Source organism: Eretmochelys imbricata, chromosome 11 (genome assembly GCF_965152235.1).
Source record: "Eretmochelys imbricata isolate rEreImb1 chromosome 11, rEreImb1.hap1, whole genome shotgun sequence".
Lineage (NCBI taxonomy): Eukaryota > Metazoa > Chordata > Testudines > Cheloniidae > Eretmochelys > Eretmochelys imbricata.
The window spans coordinates 78,049,058-78,067,671 of NC_135582.1; the positions used below are offsets into that span (position 1 = coordinate 78,049,058).

The 18,614-nt window shown below is 47.8% G+C and overlaps 1 pseudogene across 1 annotated transcript; it reads right to left on the reverse strand.

Annotated features, from left to right (window-relative positions):
- Positions 1-1,837: 1,837 nt before the first annotated feature.
- LOC144272230 (zinc finger protein RFP-like) lies at positions 1,838-16,385 on the reverse strand (annotated as a pseudogene). The gene is made up of 8 exons (XR_013347518.1): positions 15,928-16,385; positions 12,896-13,062; positions 11,193-11,286; positions 6,941-7,171; positions 6,607-6,629; positions 5,587-5,702; positions 4,534-4,593; positions 1,838-3,576 (listed from the first exon to the last, which is right to left on the reverse strand). The product of XR_013347518.1 is annotated as a zinc finger protein RFP-like (transcript).
- Positions 16,386-18,614: the final 2,229 nt, after the last annotated feature.

Sequence of the window (18,614 nt, forward strand, 5' to 3'; positions counted from 1 at the left end):
AGGAGGGAAGCACTGGGAGGGGTGCTGGAGGAGGAGGGAAGGACAAGGCCACACAGCACTTTAAAAGTTTAAAACTTTAAAATTTATTGAATGCCAGCCTTCTGTTGCTTGGGCAATCCTCTGGAGTGGAGTGGCTGGGTGGCCGGAGGCCCCCCCACCGCGTTCTTGGGTGTCTGGGTGAGGAGGCTATGGAACTTGGGGAGGAGGGCGGTTGGTTACACAGGGACTGTAGCAGCAGTCTGTGCTCCAGCTGCCTTTCCTGCAGCTCAACCATATGCTGGAGCATATAAGTTTGATCCTCCAGCAGCCTCAGCATTGAATCCTGCCTCCTCTCATCACGCTGCCACCACCTTTCAGCTTCAGCCATCTTCAGCCCGCCACTTACTCTCCTCAGCCCGCCACCTCTCCTCCCGGTCATTTTGTGCTTTCCTGCACTCTGACATTGTCTGCCTCCACACATTCGTCTGTGCTCTGTCAGTGTGGGAGGACAGCATGAGCTCAGAAAACATTTAATCGCGAGTGCGGTTTTTTTCGCCTTCTAATCTTCACTAGCCTCTGGGAAGGAGAAGATCCTGTGATCCTTGAAACACATGCAGCTGGTGGAGGAAAAAAAAGGGACAGTGGTATTTAAAAAGACACATTTTATAGAACAATGGGTACACTCTTTCACGGTAAACCTTGCTGTTAACATTACATACATAGCACGTGTGCTTTCGTTCCAACGTCGCATTTTCCCTCCCCCCATTGCGTGACTAGCCCTTCCCCCCGCCCCCCTCCCCATGGCTAACAGCGGGTAACATTTCTGTTCAGCCACAGGCAAACAGCCCAGCAGGAACGGGCACCTCTGAATGTCCCCTTAAGAAAAGCACCCTATTTCAACCAGATGACCATGAATGATATCACTCTCCTGAGGAAAACACAGAGCGATAAAGAACGGATATTGTTTGAACGCCAGCAAACATATACTGCAATGCTTTGTTCTGCAATGATTCCCGAGTACGTGCTACTGTCCTGGTGTGGTAAAGTGTCCTACCATAGTGGACAGAATAAGGCTGCCTTCCCCAGAAACCTTTTGCAAAGGCTTTGGGAGTACATCCAGGAGAGCCGCAAATGCCAGGGCAAATCAATCATTAAACACGCTTGCTTTTAAACCACATATACTATTTAAAAAGGTACACTCACCAGAGGTCCCTTCTCCACCTGGCGGGTCCTTGGGTGGGTTCGGGGTGTACTGGCTCCAGGTCCAGGGTGAGAAACAGTTCCTGGCTGTCAGGAAAACCGGTTTCTCTGCTTGCTTGCTGTGAGCTATCTACAACGTCAACATCATCATCTTCCTCGTCCCCAGAATCTGCTTCTGTGTTGCTTCTATCTCCATTGAAGGAGTCAAACAACATGGCTGGGGTAGTGGTGGCTGAACCCCCTAAAATGGCATGCAGCTCATCATAGAAGCGGCATGTTTGGGGCTCTGACCTGGAGCGGCCATTTGCCTCTCTGGTTTTCTGGTAGGCTTGCCTCAGCTCCATAAGTTTTATGCGGCACTGCTTCAGGTCCCTGTTAAGGCCTCTGTCCTTTATGCCCTGGGAGATTTTGACAAATGTTTTGGCATTTCGAAAACTGGAACGGAGTTCTGATAGCATGGATTCCTCTCCCCACACAGCGATCACATCCCGTACCTCCCGTTCAGTCCATGCTGGAGCTCTTTTGCGATTCTGGGACTCCATCATGGTCACCTCTGCTGATGAGTTCTGCATGGTCACCTCTGCTGATGAGCTCTGCACTCACCTGCAGCTCGCCACGCTGGCCAAACAGGAAATTGAAATGCAAAAGTTCGCGGGCCTTTTCCTGTCTACCTGGCCAGTGCATCTGAGTTGAGAGTGCTGTCCAGAGCGGTCACAATGGAGCACTGTGGGATAGCTCCCGGAGGCCAATACCATCTAATTGCATCCACAGTATCTCAAATTCGACCCTACAAGGCCGATTTCAGCGCTAATCCCCTTGTCAGAGGTGGAGTAAGGAAATTGATTTTAAGAGCCCTTTAAGTAAAAAAAAAGGGCTTCGTCGTGTGGATGGGTGCACGGTTAAATCGATTTAACGCTGCTAAATTGATCTCAACTCCTAGAGTAGACCCGGGCTATTTTCTTATAGCATGGAATTCCAGCATTACACGTGAAATCAATGCATGCAGCAATTTACAAGTATTTCGTGGAGTCTAAACACTCAACACATTGTTGCAAGACTAATACCTATTTTAAGTAAAACTAACATACAGGTGAACTGGTCTGATCTCCAGCTATGAGTTTGCCAGTTCTTAGCTAATGCCTGAAGTTTTGGTAAGAGCTGGCATTTGGTTTGCCAGCATCACAGTGACAATTACAGTGTTCCCAACTCATCCATATCTATAGAGGAAAGTGACTTTAGCCCCTGTTGCAGGAGCTGTTGCTGGGGGAACCATAGATCTAATGACACAGATATGTATAAAACATTTCATGCTGGTGCGGGGCTTCCAGCTTCTCTCCAACCCCCAAATCCCAATTAATTAATTCTGTGACCCTGCAGTCCCCACATCTGCCCCTCAGTCCAGTTTGCTCCTCTTCAACCCCTCCTCCTTCCCATCCCTGGTGCCGAAGTGGGGAGGGAGCAGATTCCCTTCCAGGGGGCAGAGATAAGGAGCTACGAGATGGGAGATGACATGAGGCAGACGACTAGATAGATGCAAGCCTTCCAGGGTCGCAGAGATTAGGATGACGGCATCTAGAGGAGCCAATTTTTCATTCCTAGTGGGCTATTTCCCCCATGTCTGACCCAGGATCCCCACAGTCCTCTTGACCATAGAGGACAGTGACAAAAAAGCTGCACAATCCTGGGGCAATGAGATTGGCTTCTCCATCTCAATCACTCCCTGCTCTCTATGGTTTGACAGTCCAGACCCCATGGAACTACTGGGGTCATGGAGACGACATGATAGAAAGTCTGCAGAAATACAAGAGTACTAGAGACTGGTGTGTCTGATGCTGGAGAGGCTGATTTCAGGATCCCCAGTGCAATATGCTCCCACCATATCTCAGTGACACAGGCTGAACTGGGATCTCTGCCCCACCCAGAACCAGGGATAGATTCTCTCCCCATCGAAAGAGGTTGTTGAGAAAGTGAAGATTGGGTCATCATTATCAGCATTGGCAAATATCACTTGCCCCTGTTCATAGTCCACAGAAACCCGGATAAACCTGAGATCACGACTCAGGGACAGAGGCGTCTCAGAGGAGGAGACAGCGCAGAACGTATTCATATACCAATCCACAGCCCAGATCCTGTCCTCAGGGTTACGGGTTCTCCCTCCCTTCCTCCACACAGACTCTCTGGCCACCCCCACAGCCCAGGTTCCCTCATCCTTCACCTCCACCTCCCAGTAATGTCTCCCCGAGGTGAATCCCTCGCAGCCCAGCACACAGACTCTAGTATCAAATCTCTCAGGATTGTTGGGCAGATCCTGCCGGGTGTAACTATAGCTCACACTTTTCTGATCCTCAGACACGATCAGTCGGGGATGAGCTGTGTCTGGATCCAGAGTCACATTTGCTGGAGAGAGAGAATCAGAGCGTGAGGGGCAGAGCTCAGTCCTGGGGGCTGGTGGTGCCATGTTTCACACTCCCCAGCAGCTCTGGTCTGGCTGGGACAGGCCTGGATCCCAGGGAGCTGCCTCTGTCTTGGGCACCTGGGACTGAGCAGATCTCTCACTGCAGTTCCTCACTGTGTTTAATGGGACCTGCTTCTTTAGTTTCTCGTCTGTTTGCAGAGACTTCAGCTCCCGGCTCCCCCTGCTGGGGCTGCTCCATTCCCACTGGCAGACACAGCAAGGAAGGTCTCGGAGGAGGGAGCAAGGGAGGCAGGTACCAGCTTTAAACCTCAGAGGGAAGCTCCTTCCCCTAATGTAGCCTCCACTCCCAGGCCGAGGAACAGAGAGAAAGGTGCAGCATTGGGGAAGAGCCGCTCCAGACCAGAGAGTAGGAGATGGTGGGGTAATCCCATTTCCAGCCCAGAGAGAAGGCGGGAGGTGTGGGGGGAGGCGAGAGCGGGCAGCTTCAGAGGGAGAGCACCTCCCCAATCCAGGAAGCAGTGAGCAGCTCCAATGGGAGAGCCCAGCCCTGCCCACAGGAAAGGGAGGATATTGGAGAAGGGGCAAAGGAGAGGGATGTGTCAGCCCTCAGGGGAGAGGTTTTTCTGTTCATCACTCTGAATATAACATTAAAAAGGTCAACAAATGCCTATGAAAATGCCAGGATCAGTGTTCAGGTGTTTGGATGTTGGTCAGTGCGAGTGTTTCTGATCATTGGCATGGGCACGAACTCAGCACTAAGGTTGGCAATTGGCTTCAGGATTGTTTGTCTGACTTCAGCTTGGGATCTCCTTAGCATTACATGCTTTTATTTTTAGGGCTGTGTATGGCATGACCGCTGTCAGTTTGGTTGATTTTATCAACATATTTTTGTGGGAATTTTCTCATAATTTAAAGATAGTCTCCAGCTGAAATCTCACCCAATCTGCGTGACCCTAGGGATTTCTCTCTTTTTGTCTCCAGTTCAGATGGCAGAGTGGCTGGAGGGGCAAAGGATAAGAAAGATGAGCTTTCATGCTGTCGTATGTGTAACCACATTCTTATTCTAAACCAATATAACTGTGTTTTAATTACAACCAAAAAACAAACCGAGGCACAGACACACACTTAGGGCTTTAATATCAATATAAACTAGTCTGAAACCTCCTTTTTCCTCTTTTATTCAGACGTCTCACAGCAATGGAGTCAACTGTCATTAAGCCACACAACCACCTGTGAGATGCAATCTCTAGGAGAGATATCCTTTCTCCTCATCATCCACCCCCCAACCCCAGCTGGTTTGTCTCATTCACCAGTTGCATTGTGGCATAACTTAGACCCAGATCCTGCAAAAAGTTTAGGGCGAAAGTAGCTTTGCACACTTTGGTCTCTTTGACATTCATGGGATGTTAAGAATTTGCAGTCAGGGCTCTGAATTGTAAACTTTTTGGGTCTATTTACTCAGCACTCTGCAGAGCTCAGCGCAATGGGGCCCTTTCCCCTCCATAGACTGAAATATGAATAATGATAAAATTATTTTATAAGTGGGGAAATCTGAGATGGAAGAGGGTCAACTCAATGGGCCAAATTCATCCTGAACTGGCAAAGGGATAGAGAAGGCCAATCTGTGACTCCCCTATTTAGTGGCTTCAGAGGGCAGTGCAGGCACAGGCTAGGGAAGTCCTGAGATCCAGCTAGAGAATCACCCCTAATTCATTGGGCCCGACAGGCTTTGCCAGCTCTGTAACTGGGAGAGATAAACTCAAGGGGCACAATTTAGGCCATTTGGCTAAATTTGGACCTTAATGTTGTGACCTTTGGTAAATCATGAATTAATTTGAAACATCCTGATGCCTGGGCCCCTGCTACATCTGCTCAATTTCTCTACTTTCCACATTTTATTAAATAGATATGTCATCTAATTGGCCAGAGCCCATCTCCTCCCAGTCTCAGAGGCATATTCCTCTTTCCCTTCCTAGGTCCTGTCTTAGTACCTTTGAACATCCTCAGAGTCTCCCTAAGAGCAATATATTTCTGGGAGAAATTGCTGAGCCCCTTTTCCAGTTCAGGAGAAATCTCCACTGACTTCTGGAGCTTCCCCTTCTCACACCTGGAAAGAAAAAAATTCACATTCTTATATTTCATTTAGTGATACGTTATAATTTCTTGTTAAAAGGGGAATTGAGTCTCCATGGCCAATTCACTCCCTGGCCTCTATGCTTCTGATGGATAGGAGATTCCAGTGCTAAGTGCTGTAGAAATCTGTCCATTAGGAACTAGACTGATACACCAACTCCCCCCTACCCAGCTCATTCCACACTGGTCTCCAAACAGTCCTCAGGTGGGATCTCTCTTTATCGCAGCAGACCTGGGTTAAATTGTAACCAGCATAGGTGCTGACTTTCCCTCTGCCTGGTGGTGCTGGACCCCCACCCCACCCTGGCCATGTCCCTGCCGTGCCTTTTCCCACCCCGCCCCCATTCCACCCCCTTCCCCCAAGTCCCCGCCCCTGCCCCACCTCTTCTCCGCCTCCTCCCCCAAGCATACCGTGTCCCTGCTCCTCCCCCTCCCTCCTGGAGCATCCTAAGTGCCGCCAAACAGCTGTTTGGTGGCGGGCCGGTGGCAGGGAAGCGCTGAGAGGGAGGGGGAGGAGCATGAACGTGGCACACTCACGGGGGGCATGGGGACCTTGGTTGTCAGTGGGTGCAGAGAACCTGCTAATTTTTTCCCATGGGTGCCTATGGTAACCAGTACCTCAGCACTCCTATTCCGTCCCCAGAATCCTGAGCCAGCAAGTCCCCCAGGGATGTAGCATCCAATTCAATAGATAATCCCAGACTCTTCTATAAAAAGGTGAGACTCTCAGGATTAAGTTAATCGGAGATTGGTATCCAAAATGTGACCCTGCCCCACCCATTTTCCTGTGTGACCCTGGGGAGATGTGGTGTTAACATGGTTTCCAAGCTTTTTTCCAGCATAAGAAGTATGTGTGGGAGTGAGAAAGAGCCACGTACCTGCTCAAGGTGCTTCCAATGTCCTAGAAAAGACAGACAGAGAGAGAGAGAGAGAATCTCAGGCCTACCTGAGTCACACACTTGGGATCTCAGGGAAGGGATTTTGCAGATATAGGGTAAAAAGGACAAGAGTCATGGATACCCTGAGCTAATGAGGCTTTTCCATTTCTAATATAAAAGTGTCTCTATCTCTTGAAAGAACAATTGTAACTCACATTTGTGCAATGCACACACTGAGTTATGCTGTCCTCTCTGACCGCTTGACCCCAGTGTCCAGGATTCAGGAGCTGTCCTTTTGTTTGGGATCTGGGATGTTTCTCTGACTTGGTCTCACCTGCAGGAATTCACTCGCTGACTCCTGACCCTTCTCCTCCATCTCACTGATCAGCTCACTGAGATGGGAAATCTTCTTAGAAAGTTTAGTGAAATATTCATTCTGTATGTTCACAATCTCCTTGTCCAACTGGTCCAGCTGGGCCAGCAGGAGTCGCTCTTGTTCCTCCAGGAACTGCCACAGTTGCTGAAATTGACATGCAATCTTCTGCCTCTCGGCCTGGGTCTGTTTCTGTAAAGCAGTAGGGAAAGGGCTGGTCAGGGACATGGACGGAGCCTGGGGTCCTTGCATGGAGTGCTGAGTGTGCAGGAGGGAGACTTTCTTTTCAAACTCTAAGACATCAAACCCTTGACTATACCTTGTGGGAGACTATGCCCTGTATCCCACGAGGGAGAGGATTTTCTCACACCTTCCCATTTGGCCTCTATCTCTCTTACGGAGATATTTCCATGTGCGACCTGGTCAGGATAGTGTGTTATCAGGGACCTCAGAGATGGAGACCCCAAGGCAGCGGGATTCAGGACTCAGCACTAGATCTAGGTGAAATTTTTTTGCACTAAACTTTTCTTCAGGGAAAATGCAGTTTTGTCACCTCTGAAATGTTTCATGAGTTCATGTAAATTTGCTGTTTGGTAAAAAATAAATAAAAATCTTGAAAAAATCAAGACATTTATTTAAACTATTTCTTAAGAAAATAGCTTGATTTTTTTTATTTGAAATAAATTTATTTGAAAATTTCCTTATATTTAACATAATTATATCATTTTAAAAAATGGTCCAGATCGAAACAAAACATTTTGAGTTTATCAAAGTGAAAGATGTCATTTGTCCAAGAAAAAATATTATTTTTTTTATCTGCTCAAAATTTTTTAAAGGTTTATTTTTGGTTCTACCCAATTCCCCGCCCCCCGTTTAAAAAAATCCAGACAATGGAAAGTTCTGTTAGGTTCCCAGATCTCCACAGAATTACCTTGACAGAGAAGAAAAGAAAGAAACAATTCAATAAAAACGTACAGACTCAGGCATCGAGCGCTGCACTGGATACGTTCAGTTCACCTTGGGAAGATTTTCATCGAAGCCACAAAAGCTGGAAATCGATTCATTGATTGAAATGAAATGATAGACTGTGAAGAGGAAGACGTTACCCTTCTCTAGGGAGAGGGTTTTACAGGCCCCCCCCCATAGGCATCTACACGTACACACACCCACACAGTGTCCCAGGATCAGGTATCAACTGACAAACGCTCACTTTCCCCAAGGCCACAAAGGACTCTACCTACAGACACACCTCACGCCTCACGTCAGTGTGTAAAGGCCCCACCAGTACCGGAGGCTGCTGGGCAATGGACGCAGCACTGCCAGGTTGTGGCTCAGAGGCAGCCTCATGGGATTTAGAATTTTTTTTTTTAAGGGGAGCCCAAACCAGCTGCTCCGGGAGAAGTCTCGAGAACGCCAAGTATTCCAGGACCACTGAGGTGGGGTGAGCTCAAGCCTGGGGACAGTTTTTGGGCAGTGGTGCTGAAATGCTCTTTATAGGGGGGTGCTGAAGGCGGAAGCCATGTATTTGTGTTGTTACCACTCCTTCAAGCCCAGGGGCAGCACCCCCAGAACCCCTAGTTCCAGCACCTATGTTTTTTGGGGGGAAATAAAAGGGAAAAAAACAGCGGGGGTGGGGGGAGGTGGCCACTCCCCCTGGAGTGCTGCTGTGAGCAGCAGAAACAGCTGGTGGAGTCTGGAGGGAGGCTTCCCAGTGCTGGGAGAGAGAGAGAGGCCAGCAGTGAGCCAGGCAGCGACTGGCACCAGAAAAGAAGGGACGCAGTAAGTGGGGAGCCCGTGGATAGGGACCACAGTGGCTGAGATGCATCGTCGCGGGGGTGCCAGGAACAGAGCTGAAGCCCAGTTCAGGAGGAACAGGAAAGACGAGGGTAATAGGAACAGTAGGGGAGCCACCAAAGGGACAGTAAGAGGAAAGAATGGCAGGTGGGGAAAAGAGGGAAAGTAAAAGGAAGAACAGTACAGTTAAACAAGAGGAAAAATAGCTGGAGTTTCTAAGGCTATGTCTACACTGGCAATTGAATGACTAAATCTTTTGTCTTTCAGAGGTGCTAAACCCTCTCCCCCCGAAAGACAACCGTTTTGTTGCAGCAAGTGCCAGTGTGAACAGCACGTTGTCGGCAGGAGCGCTCTCCTGTCAAAAACGCGAACGCCGCTCATTGGGGGTGGGAGTATTTTGTCGGCAAAAGAGCCAACAAACAGCGGCTACGCTCCCCGACTTTTAGTGACACAGCTGTGTTGACGTGGCCATGTCACTGAAAGCTATGTAGTGTGGACAAGGCCTTTGCAATATAAGAAATTATTCAAAAAGCATTGTTCAAAAAACTATGAGAAAAGTAACGTAACAAGGAAATATGAAGGAAATATGGTGTAATAAAGGATAAAGTGTAATTAAAGAGAAACAGACTTAAGAAATAAGGAGGAAGTGAGCTGTAGTGAAAATAAGAAAATAGCTAGGACTGTAAAACAAGAAATCCTTACCGTGGCCTAAGGTGTACAAGGCGAATGACAGGAATAGGGAAATGAGCACAAAGGGTCTGTAAACCAGAGGGATAATTGTTCAATTAAGAAACCAACACACGGCACCAAGGAATACCTGTTTCTATTTAGGCTGCAACACAAAACAGTAAACAAAGAACTTTTCCTCCAAACTCTGGGCTTAGAGAGGCTGAAAACTGAGAAGTGAACACGTGTCCCTGGGGCTTATGTTCTAGTGCATTGGATTTTCTAATTCAAAATTAGAATCATAGAATCATGGAATCATAGAATATCAGGGTTGGAAGGGACCCCTGAAGGTCATCTAGTCCAACCCCCTGCTCGAAGCAGGACCAATTCCCAGTTAAATCATCCCAGCCAGGGCTTTGTCAAGCCTGACCTTAAAAACTTCCAAGGAAGGAGATTCCACCACCTCCCTAGGCAACGCATTCCAGTGTTTCACCACCCTCTTAGTGAAAAAGTTTTTCCTAATATCCAATCTAAACCTCCCCCACTGCAACTTGAGGCCATTACTCCTCGTTCTGTCATCTGCTACCATTGAGAACAGTCTAGAGCCATCCTCTTTGGAACCCCCTTTCAGGTAGTTGAAAGCAGCTATCAAATCCCCCCTCATTCTTCTCTTCTGCAGGCTAAACAATCCCAGCTCCCTCAGCCTCTCCTCATAAGTCATGTGTTCTAGACCCCTAATCATTTTTGTTGCCCTTCGCTGGACTCTCTCCAATTTATCCACATCCTTCTTGTAGTGTGAGGCCCAAAACTGGACACAGTACTCCAGATGAGGCCTCACCAATGTCGAATAGAGGGGGACGATCACGTCCCTCGATCTGCTCGCTATGCCCCTACGTATACATCCCAAAATGCCATTGGCCTTCTTGGCAACAAGGGCACACTGCTGACTCATATCCAGCTTCTCGTCCACTGTCACCCCTAGGTCCTTTTCCGCAGAACTGCTGCCTAGCCATTCGGTCCCTAGTCTGTAGCGGTGCATTGGATTCTTCCGTCCTAAGTGCAGGACCCTGCACTTATCCTTATTGAACCTCATCAGATTGCAATTTGTCTAGGTCCTTCTGTATCCTATCCCTCCCCTCCAGCGTATCTACCACTCCTCCCAGTTTAGTATCGTCCGCAAATTTGCTGAGAGTGCAATCCACACCATCCTCCAGATCATTTATGAAGATATTGAACAAAACCGGCCCCAGGACCGACCCCTGGGGCACTCCACTTGACACCGGCTGCCAACTAGACATGGAGCCATTGATCACTACCCGTTGAGCCCGACAATCTAGCCAGCTTTCTACCCACCCTATAGTGCATTCATCCAGCCCATACTTCCTTAACTTGCTGACAAGAATACTGTGGGAGACCGTGTCAAAAGCTTTGCTAAAGTCAAGAAACAATACATCCACTGCTTTCCCTTCATCCACAGAACCAGTAATCTCATGATAAAAGGCGATTAAATTCTGTTAGTTCATCAATGTAAATTGTTCCCTATAAAGTGAGTTTAATTAAACTAACAGTCGTTAATACACAGTAGATAAGAACAATAGTTTAAGGTGTAAGCCTAAGTAATAGTTCCTGCTAAAACAACTCATTTTGATTTACTTGTGATTATTCCCCACTTAACTGAATTCTGCTTTACCCAGGACTGAACGGCCTCCATCCAGCTCATTACAAATGCAGGTGAAAAATGACGGGCACCTACCAGATACTCCTGGCTCCTCTTCTCTCCAGTCACTTTAAATCCCAGAAACTTTTCTCTCTCCTCCCTCAGTCTGCAAATGGGCCTGGATCTTTTCCTGAACAAATGGAAATGTTTTGGGTGGTTTGATTTTTATTTTGATAGATCAGAGTGTGTGTGGGGGGGGGAACCTTTTCAACCCTTATCAAAAACAAACAAATAAACAAACAACTGACCGTATTGATGACAGGACAACCGAGCAGGGTTATGACATCAGCGAGACCAAGGACTTTAAGTCATATTAATATTCATGGAGCCTGGGAATGTTTTATATTTGACCTCGTGTCTCCCCTGATTTACACCAACATGAAACTGGGGTCACACCCTTGGATTTTCTTTCACGGTGTGAAACAACCTGTTTTGGAGAAGGTTTAACTGACAAAGTGACAGCAATCCCAGAAGCCTGCCGGGTGAGAAATCTGGGCTGGGATTCTCAGCGGAGCCCAACTCCCACTGACTGTAAGCTCTCAAGCCTCGTGGATGGGACTGGCTGGACGGGACTGGTCGTAGCACTAGGGCAAACCCCATTAGACGTTCTGGCTTTTGTTGAGAACGGTTGGGCTTGGTCCGAGCTGTCCTGAGCCCTTCCCGTGGCAATGCTGCCTGGGCAGCTATTCCACAGCTCCCAGCAAAGCTGCCAGCAGCAGCGGGTTCTGGCTCTCACCGGGGGAGAGCAGCGTGAGGACCAATGGAGCCACTGTGGTTGGTCCCTCAGACTGACGCGGGGCAGCCCCACCCAAGGGTTAGCTTTGCTGCAATCACGTTCAATCCCAAAGAGATCTGCCAGGGACCGGCACTGCCTGGAGCCCTCTTGTGCAGGAGCTCAAGGTGCTCAGGGGCCACCCCGTGTTCAGCCCAGCGAGCTCCTCTAGTGCAGACCAGCAACGTGGGAATTCAGAATCCCAAGGAGAAACTTCATCTCCTTGCTGGGCCTAGGACCTTTATCAAGGTGTTGTTCCCTCCTAATGGCCACACTTCATCACTGCTGTGGAGGCAGCATGACCTAGAGATTAGGGTACTGGACTGGGCGCTGGGAGACCTGGGGTCTATTCCCAGTTCTGCCACTGAGCTGCTCGGTAACCTTGGACAAGTCCCATCCCCTTGTTGTGCCTCAGATTCCTCTCCCACCCTCTGTCTGTCTTATCTACTTAGACTATAAACAGGCCAGGGATTGTCCCTCACTGGGTTTTGTGCAGGGCCCAGCACAGTAGAGGTCGGATCTTGTCTGAGGTCTGTATGTAAGTAAATAATAATAAATACTATGATACAAATAGCAATAACCACAGCTTGTAACTCCCCCTTCTCCAGTCTGAAGGCAGCACTCTCACACAGACTGGCCTGCAGCTCTTGTGATTTAAACCTCACTCCTCATTTAGCAGCTTCAGTTCTGCAGAAAATTGCCTTATTTCACCAGTGGGAGGCAGTTTCGAAAAGGATTCGGGATTTCAGATGAAAGATCCCACATCAAACATCTGTATGTAAAGTCTTCATCTCTTGCCCGGCTTGCCACACTGCCCCATCATTTACCCTTTACAGCATCTCTCATACAATGAAGGCTTTACAAAGCAGAATGATGCCGTTATACCTGTGACTGTCAACATGTGATTAAATTAACTGGTAATTAAACCCAAAGCTATAACTCATTAAACTTGACAGCAATTCCTTACCTTGTACTCCTCTGCAGCCTCCTCTATGGGAACGACTGTGTGATCTCGGTGAGCCCGGGATCTGTCACATGCTAGGCAAATGGGAGGGTTTGATCCTCTTCGCAGAACAGCTTGAGAGGCTCCTGGTGTTCCCCACACACCCTCTCCCCTCCTGCATCCTTTATTACCTGTAAACTCAGTTGTTTGGTTATTTCTATGACAGCTGCCAGCTGCCTCTTCGGCCTGGGATTTCTCTGCTCACAGTTTGTCTACACTGAGGGTAGGTGATGGCTATACCTGATTTCTCTCAGCACTGGATGATGCAGGCTCAGCAGAAATTATGCCCCCGCTCCAGAGTGACAGGTTCTCTGAAATACTCCAGACAGACGGGACAAGAAGCTTCATGCTGGAGTCTGCCCACGGGGTTCTTTCTGGCCATAACTCCCTCTGTGGAGAGCTGGACCCAGCCCCGTGGGACAGGAGTCACCACTGCGGCTGAGTGTAGGGTGGGCTCAGCTCTGCAATCCCTCTCCCCCCAGGGTCTCACCTGTGCACTAAGCCCACCACTCATCTACCACCTTCCCATGACCCTCTGGCAGTTTCACAACCCACCATTTGAGATCCAGTGCCAAGGGGGTATCAGCGCCCTCAGCCCAATTCTGACCTCCCTGCCAAGCCCCCAGCAGGGAGGGGAGACTGGGCCATGGACTCCTCCTCCTGCCTGCTGCCATTCCAGCACCTAAAACAGTCTAGATTGAAAAGTATGGGCACTTACACGCTGCACCGAGGAAACGGGCAGCAAACAGACTATCGAGATCACTTATATACTCAGCCATCCCTACGAGTTCCCCACTCCCACTCCAGGCTGTTTCTTTATCCACCTGCTGCACATGGTCCTGGTTTTAGACTGTGAGCTCCCTTTGGTTAACTTGTCTGTACAGTGCCTGGCACAAGAAGCCCCTAATCCCTCACTGGGACTCGTAGATGCTACTGCAACGGGAAACCAGTGCATTCTATTAAATATTGTTATGAATGTCAACACAGAAAATTGTATGGGCACAAGGCTTGCACACCGAAATCTATGGCCAAAATTCCCAAACTGATATCCGCAGGACGGGGACTCTCTCCCTGTGGCCCTAGGAGATGTGGACAGTTGACAATGCTGGTCACAGGGTGGCTGGCCCTTGAAAGGGAGATGGGTCTCAGCACTACCTGTGACATAGACAGCTCTCCTACGCAGGTGGGGACAATGAAGAAGGACCAGTGACCAGGAGTGGGTGGTGTGACATTGCGCTCCATATTTTTATGAAAATATGCTGATGACTATAAATATGACATAACTGGAATTTGCTTTATGCTAAATATGCCATGTAACATATCTTTGCAAAGGTTATGATCTACTGAATAGATTCATCCTATTTGTTTGCACGTATCCTTTCTATGTCTGAATTTAGGGAAATAAGATATGAGTGGCCCATCAGCAAACATTTAATTAACAATGGGCGTTGGGAGACGCCAGTCCACACCTGAGCTTTCCTGGGAACATTCAAATTAACATGTAAACAATGGTGTCCGCCTGCAAAAAGCTGACTCTTTCATGGACATGTGACTTGCCCATGTGGCTACAAACTCCATACTGTTGCTGTGATTTTGCAAAGGAACAAAGGAGTTTCCGCCCACAAGAAAGAGAATATAAAAGGCCCTGCAGCCCCTCCCTTTTGTCTTCAGCTGGCTCAAGGTTGCTGGACCCAGGCCATAAACTACAGCTTTGGTCTGAAAAGGATTGGGCCCAGGCTAGGAAAGAATCCGGTCTGTGAAGTATGCTTATTGGAACATCTTTGAGGGTGAGATATTACCTGTAATCAGTTTCTTAATGTATTAGGCTTAGACTTGTGAATTTGTTTTATTTTACTTTTGTGACCTTCCTTGCTCTGTCTGTTATTACTTGAAACCATTTAAATCCTACTTTTTATACTTAATAAAATCACTTTTGTTTATTAATAAACTCAGAGTAAGTGATTAATACCTGGGGGGAGCAAACAGCTGTGCATCTCTCTCTATCAGTGTTATAGGGGTCGAACAATTTATGATTTTACCCTGTATAAGCATTATACAGAGTAAAACAGATTTATTTTGGGTTTAGTCTCCCAGAAAGACTAAATATTGTGTGCTGGGAAAGTCCCTGTTAACTGAGAAGCCCCTGGGCTGAGGGAATCTCCCTCTCAGTAAACTGCAGGGGGGTGTGGCCCAACCCCTTGGTCTGTGCTGGAGCTGACTGGAGTGTCTTAACTCAGCAAGACAGGAGAGAAGGGGTACCTTTTCTGGCAGGGGGGTTGTTCTCAGTGGTATCCCCAGCACATCGAGTGATCGTCACGAGGGGGTCTCTGTGACTGAACCCATCACAGGTGGGTCATGTGCTCCAATCAGGCCTGGGGTAGCCAAAACAGAGGCCTATGGAGGGCCAGAGGGAGGAGGTCTGTGTAAAAGGCAGAGGAGGCCTTGGACCTTCTTCAGGGTGATAAGGCCAAACTCCAGACAAAAAGTCCTGGGAGTCCCTGCTGGGAGAGCAGGGGTGTTATTGACCACAACTCTTTGTGGATTGTTTCTGGGAACCTCAGAGGGAAACTGAGGCAGGGCCTCTGCAGAGCCACCCTGGGCCATGAGGGGGCACGCTGGAGGCGGTGACCCTGCTACAGTGCCCTATTGCTGTGCTGCTCCCTCCCACCCAGTCCCTGCTTCCTGCAATCCCACCCCTGATTTTATCAAACAGACTTGCTAGGGTCTGTAGGATGGGAGCACCACTTCAGTGCCCCCGCTGAGTCTCATGAGGGTGGGGCTCCCTTCCTGCCTGCGTGAGCAGTTCTGCAGGGAAAGCGTGATGGGGATGTGTGCCCAGAGGACAGCCTCAGCAGCATCCTACTGCTTCCTTGGCCCCAAGAGGGGAGAAGCAATGAAATGGAGTTTGTGTCTCTGGGATGTGGTGGGAGGGGCAGAGCAGGTGAGTTTCCCAAGGCTCTAGCTATAAAAATGGTGGTTAGTCAGTAAATTCCTACCTTGAATTCTTCAGCAGCAACCTCCTCTGCAGGAATCACAGAGTGATCTCTGTGCTCCTTGGATTTGTCACACACGACACAGATGAGGATTTTATCCTTCTTGTAGAACAGTTTCAGAGGCTCCTTGTGTTTCTCACACAATGTCTCTGCTTCTGGTTCCTTCACTGACTGCAACCTCAATTCTCTGACTGCTTCTGCAACATTCCTGAGCTTCTTGTTAAGTCTGAGGTTCCTCTGGGGAAAGGCCTCTCTGCACTGAGGGCAGGAGACATCTGTATCCAAGCTCTCCCAGCACTGGGTGATGCAGGCTCTGCAGAAATTGTGATCACAGTCTAGAGATACTGGATCTTGAAAATACTCCAGACAGATGGGACAGGTCAGTTCATCCTGGAGAGTTTTTGCTGGATTTGCAGCAGCCATGACTTCTAGTGCAGGAAAGAGACATGAGAGGAGTTGAGTTTCACTTCCCGTGTTCTCAGAAATGGGCAGACTGAACTTGGCTTAGTCATTGGGCATTTCCTTTCTGGGCACAGTCTCGTATTCTTTGGTTTTAGCGGATTGCAGAGTAGCTTTGAACTAAGTGTGATGAGTCCAAACTGAGACTAACTCCTCCCTTTGTTAACCCAGAAATCCATAGCGTAGATACCCCATTGCCCTGCGATTTCCCTTGTCCTTTACTCACTCATGTATGCAAATTAGAGCTGGTCAAAAAAAAAAAATTCTAATGGAACAATTTTTCTGTTGGAAAATGTTATTTTGATTAAATCAAAACTTTGCATGGGAATGTGCCAACTTTGATTTTCTTTTTATGTGAAGCATTTCAATGAAGTTAAATTGTTCCCTTTTTGTTTTTCAGTTTGAAGCAACTTTGTTTAATAAAAATGCTTGTTGTATATTGCATTATCAATTATAAAATGAAATAGTCAAAATCAGAATATAACATTACAATGTATCGAAAATAAATATTTAAATTGATCCCAAATTATTAACCTTTGTTTGGTTTTGCAGGAAGTTTCTCTTTTCTTCTTCTTCTTTTTTCTTTTGGATTCAAAATAAAAATGGAATTTCTCCCAAAGGGAATTTCTGGTTCCTGCAAAGCTCTAATGAAAAGCACCAACTCCTTCTACATCTTCATAAATGATCTGGAGGATGGTGTAGATTGCACTCTCTGCAAATTTGCGGATGATACTAAACTGGGAGGAGTGGTAGATACGCTGGAGGGCAGGGATAGGATACAGAGGGACCTAGACAAATTGGAGGACTGGGCCAAAAGAAATCTGATGAGGTTCAACAAGGACAAGTACAGAGTCCTGCACTTAGGACGGAAGAATCCCATGCACTGCTACAGACTAGGGACCGAATGGCTCGGCAGCAGTTCTGCGGAAAAGGACCTAGGGGTGACAGTGGACGAGAAGCTGGATAGAGTCAGCAGTGTGCCCTTGTTGCCAAGAAGGCCAATGGCATTTTGGGATGTATAAGTAGGGGCATAGCCAGTAGATCGAGGGACGTGATCATCCCCCTCTATTCGACATTGGTGAGGCCTCATCTGGAGTACTGTGTCCAGTTTTGGGCCCCACACTACAAGAAGGATGTGGATAAATTGGAGAGAGTCCAGCGAAGGGCAACAAAAATGATTAGGGGTCTGGAACACATGACTTATGAGGAGAGGCTGAGGGAGCTGGGAATGTTTAGCCTGCAGAAGAGAAGAATGAAGGGGGATTTGATAGCTGCTTTCAACTACCTGAGAGGTGGTTCCAGAGAGGATGGTTCTAGACTATTCTCAGTGGTAGAAGAGGACAGGACAAGGAGTAATGGTCTCAAGTTGCAGTGGGGGAGGTTTAGGTTGGATATTAAGAAAAACTTTTTCACTAGGAGGGTGGTGAAACACTGGAATGCGTTCTCTAGGGAGGTGGTAGAATCTCCTTCCTTAGAAGTTTTTAAGGTCAGGCTTGACAAAGCCCTGGCTGGGATGATTTACTTGGGGATTGGTCCTGCTTTGAGCAGGGGGTTGGACTAGATGACCTCCTGAGGTCCCTTCCAACCCTGATATTCTATGTTACCAGACATCATATCCAGCACACTAACCACATAGACAGCAACATCAAAAGGCCTGTGATGGAACTTTCTCACCCATATCACTCACTCCTTTGCACTTCCTTCAGTGAGACAGCCAGTAACTACATAGCTCACTATACATTCCTTCAAGAACCTGTACCCACTCCTTCCCTTCCCTCCTGAAAGTTTCAACTTTTCAATGAAAAACTGAATACCGAACTATTTTGTCCAAACCCCAAAGTATTTCAATTTGGAAATGTCACTGCATGGGAGTTGTAATTTGCGTTCCTCCTGCATCCATCCACCATCGACGGGGCTCCCTGATAGGACTCTCCCACAATGCACCACGGTCTCTCCTTTGCATGAGTCATTGAATTAGGGGAGTCCAATAACCATGATGCATCATGGGAGATGAAGTCCATCTGGGGAACCTAGCCTGCACAATAAAAAGGAGACATCAAGCAACCCCACGACATCTCCCATGGGACATAGTAGTGGCATGCCCAAATCGATCTGTTTGGTTTCTTGGTGAAATAGTTCAGCTTTGGAGCTTTTATTTTTATTGGTTTTTTTGCATGAAAAATATCAAAACCATTAACGGATGGCAGACGTTTTTTGTGAAAACTTTTTTA